Here is a 4,900-nt window from a genome sequence, read left to right on the forward strand (position 1 = left end):
AATGTCCAAATAACTCCTACCACCTTGATGCCTGAGAATCTTCACAGTTTTATTCACTGTTTTTAATTTATAATAGAGCCAATGATCATGCATAAAGCTATTTATTAAAAACAATGGGAGGAATTACCAGGAAAATCCCCCAGATCCTGAGACATAAAGGTGGGGTAAACCAAAAAGGGGTAAACAGTACAAAATAGAGATTATAAGAATATAGACAGAGCATTAGAGAAGACCCAGTACATGATCAAAAAATGCAAGACAAAAACAAAAAGGGGTACATTTAAGTATTAAGTGTTAAAGAATTGTCTGAATTAAATGAAAATTAGTCAGAGAAATAAATGACAATAAAGGAAAGGCAGTGACAAAGCAAGGTTTTGGCAAGCAACCACTTCATCAATTGAGAGACAACACACGTCAGAGTTTAATCATAGAGGGCCATAGAAAGAAAAATTAAGACTATCAGGAAAATAAGAAAACTCTAAAAGCAGTTCGAGAACATGAGTAAGAGGATTTACAGATTGAAAAAGTAATGAAACCAAAAATATTAATGATCAGTGAGTCAATGATCTCCTCCAGAAGTCATTCTGTAATGTGGTTTCAAAAATCAAACATGAAAATGGCAAAAAGTCCATAGAAATTCTCCGTTTAGGGCAGACAGAATAAAACAACTCTGTATTATTAACACCAGAAAGGTGGTTTTGCGTAGTTACAATGTGTGTTGCAACCCAAGAAGCAACACTTACATGATACAAACAGAGACTCATGTAAAAAAAACACAGTGTTAAAAATGGTCAAGAGCTGAAATTGAGGCGATTTTGGAAATGTTGGAAAAAAGATATAAATATGAAAGTTTATATCTTTACAATCAATCTGTACATGAGTTTTCAGTATCGATTATACTGAAAACTAGCAATGCAAGCATACATTTCAGATACATTTTGGAGCATCATACAGACCACACACACACACTCACACACACACACACTGCACAACAGCATTATACAGTGCCTTATTCAGCGCAAACAGTGGTAAGCAAATGTATTTCGTTACTGTCACTTTCCAGTTTTACTGATTATCAAAGATATAAGTAATTTTTCCTCTTTACTCAATTACATTTATTATTCAATAGATGATGTACTTTTTACTCCACTCTCTTTGAATTCACAATAACAGTTAACAATTACATTTTGCACCTCTGTAAAAAATGACTTTAAGGCTCAACACTCCCCTACCCACATCTACTGCCTGTGAGAAACTTTGTCACACTTTTGGCCTCATTTTCAGTCCAAAAAGAGTTTGAATAAATAAAAAAACTTTGCGAACCAGCTTTTGGTGTTAAATACTTTCAATACAAAAAAGAAAAAGAAAGAAAAGATTCCTTTACTACTTTGCCGGGGTTTTTTTACCGACGTGTTCGATCTTTGTTTCATTCTGGCATGTTGAAAAAGCTGTTGTGTTGATCTTTTTTAATGCAGAGTTGAGGTGTACAATTTGATTTGTATTTTAGGAAATTACATTTCACAAATAAATTGTTTTTGGCAATTACATGTGTCTTGGTGTTGAGGATTAGTGAATCTTTGAGCCTACGTCTAATATGAGTCAAATTCTCAAGTGCTGTTTAAAATCAGATCGTCTAAGGCAACTTAATAATATATTAATAATAATTTGTAATAGAGTACATTTTGCAGTAAGGTATCTATACTTGTACTCAAATAGGATTTTCAGGTACTCTTTATATCTCTGACCACAAAGGTTACTAAAATAGTCTGATGAATGAAATAAGACCCTGCTGCTATTTGGTCAGACATGAAGCATGTTTTCAGAGAGAAGAAACCAGGCGTTTGAAATTTTCTTCATGGACCAATGAGGGAAACTGCTAACATTTAGAATTTCAGAAGAGCTTAAGTGCATTATTTGGACGTCCATTCAGCTAACAAGAGATTTGCAGATATTCAGTTGACCAGGAGAACTGGCATTCCAACTACTATTGAGCCATTGGAGCCAGAAGCTGTAGGGTAAACAAGTGGGGTAAAAATGGGTCATGACCCATTTTCTTCCTTGGCTAGAGGCAACCCAAAGATATGTTCAGACCAGTCCAGTATTGTATGTAATAAGACATACGGATAAATAGACTAAATCAACTGACCCAAGTAATACAGTAACAGCTCGAAGATGGTGTCTCTGATTTAATCTAACTGTAATAAAAATATTTTTTTGCTGAGACTTTCCTAGTGGAGATTTCTTTACTTTTTTGATTTGGATGCAAAATTCTGCTGCTGTCATACGTTTGATATGGGGTCGTTATATGTTTTACTGGCATGCAGAAATTGTTCTATGACATTTAACTGTATGTTGGAAAAGGATTGTGTGACTCAGTAATGCAGACATTCTAAACAAAATCTATACTATCCTATAAATAAGTTGCCTATCTAAAACAAAAAAAAACGCACTGCACCAGATACCTAGATACATAATGCAGGGTGACTAAGATATTTGCACAGAACTTTATACTGTATAGTGTGTATTACTTGTGAACAGAAATCAGTAAAATGCAAACAATCTCAATTCTGGCCTGAAACAACTTATTTTCAAAACATACAGTTATTGCCACACATTTAATTGCATTTTGCATTCCATTTTGTTGTGTTTTTTTTGTATTGCATTTGGATTTGAGGATTTCTGGCACCTGTAAGAACATAATACTCACAATCATGCATAGAGAATGTTTGGCAAGTATATATTAATATACATGTTTTATATTATTATATATTATTATATTTTAATATATACATCTTCATTCATCTCCTACCAACCTACAGGCAAAAACTGAAATCAGCTAAATCTGTACTAAGGACTGTTAAAAAATGGACTAATGAAGCAGAGCAGGATTTACAAGATTGCTTCGATTGCACTAATTGGAGTGTTTTTGAAGCTGCAGCCACCAATCTGGACGAACTCACAGAGACTGTAACTTCATACATTAGTTTCTGTGAGGATATGTGCATCCCCACCAGGTCATTCTTATCATTCAGTAAAAAAAACAAACCATGGTTTACTGGGAAACACAAACTGCTTTGTCATGCCAAAGAGGATTCTTACAGAAGTGGGGATAAATCCTGTATAACCAGGCCAGGAACAAACTAACAAATGAGATCAGATTGGTAAAAAAAAACCTACTCTGAAAAGCTGAAAAAACAGTTTTTAGCCAACGACCCGGCATCAGTATGGACTGGTTCAAAGAACATCACCAAGTACAAGACACCACCCCTTCAGTCTGTGGAGAATCAACAACTGGCTGAAAATCTGAATGTGTTCTACTGTCAGTTTGAAAAGTCCAGTCACCCCGTTTCTGGTCCCCAAAAAAAACAAAATCACTGGTCTTAATGATTACAGACTTCTTGCTCTCACATCTGTGATCATGAAGTCATTTAAAAGACTGGTCCTGGCCTACCTGAAGGACACCACTAGACCTCTGCTGGATCCTCTTCCATTTGCCTACAGACACAGAAACAGGTCTGCAGATGCAGTCAAGATGGGACTGCATTATATTCTGCAACATCTGGATAGATCTGGGACCTATGCAAGGATCTTGTTTGTAGACTTGAGTTCGATCCTTAATACCATCATTCCTGATCTTCTCTCAGCCAAACTGACCCAGGTCTCTGTGCCCACCCCAATCTGTCTGTGGATCACCAGCTTCCTTACAGACAGGCAGCAGACAGTGAGGCTGGGCATACTCTCTCACTATCAGCACTGGTGCTCGCCAGGGTTGGGTTCTCTCCCCTCATTGCTCTTCTCCCTGTACACAAATGACTGCACCACTAAAAACCCCTCTGTCAAGCTCCTGAAGTTTGCAGACGACTCTACAGTCATCAGCCTCATCCAGGTTGCTTACGTAGGTTAAAGAGCTGGCTGTCTGGTGCAAAAGAGCTGGCTGTCTGGTGCAACCACAACCTGGAACTCAAAACACTCAAAACAGTGGAGATGATCGTGGACTTCAGGAGCGATTCCCCCTGCACTCCGCCCACTCACCATCATGAACAGCACTCTAACAACAGTGGAGTCATTCAAGTTTCTGGGTACCATCATCTCTCAGGACCTGAAGTGGGACAATAATATTGACTCCATTGCTAAAAAGGCCCAGCAGAGGTTGTACTTTCTTTGCCAAATGAGGAAATTCAACCTGCCACAGGAGCTGCTGAAACAGTTCTACTCGCCCATCATTGAGTCTGTCCTGTGTACATCTATAACTGCATGGTTTGGGTTAGCTATCAAATCAGACATCAAGAGGCTACAGCGGATGGTTAGGACTGCTAAATGGATTATAGGTGCCCCACTGCCCAATCTCCAAGATCTTCACTCATCCAGAGTGGAGAAAACGGGTAAGAAAAAAATCGGCGCTACAGAGCACCATCCACCAGAACAGCCAGGCACAACAACAGTTTTTTCCCACAGGCTATTCTCAGCCTGAACAATTAAAATATTCATAACTACACATTGTCCATCATAACTGACACATTTATACATATAATCCAATGGTTCATTTCTAAACTGCACATTTGTAAATAACATCTGTACATTAATTTATACAGCATTATTTAATTGTTTGTTTTACTATTTTGTTATATTATCACTGTACTTTCTCCTGCACTGGAAGCTCCTGTCTCCAAGTCAAATTCCTTGTGTGTGTAAACATACTTGGTAATAAAACTATTTCTGATTCTGATTTCTGATTCTGATTTTGATAAATTAATTATATAATTGTAATTTAGCTAGCATACAATGATTGTATATTGTATATTGCAATTATTATTATTTTTGCATGTGATATTACTTTAAATATTCCTAGTAATCACCTGCAACAACCCTTAACAAGAAGGACAAACGATTCAGCGAAATG

The sequence above is a fragment of the Silurus aristotelis genome (genome assembly GCF_946808225.1).
Source record: "Silurus aristotelis genome assembly, chromosome: 13".
In the NCBI taxonomy this organism is placed as follows: domain Eukaryota; kingdom Metazoa; phylum Chordata; class Actinopteri; order Siluriformes; family Siluridae; genus Silurus; species Silurus aristotelis.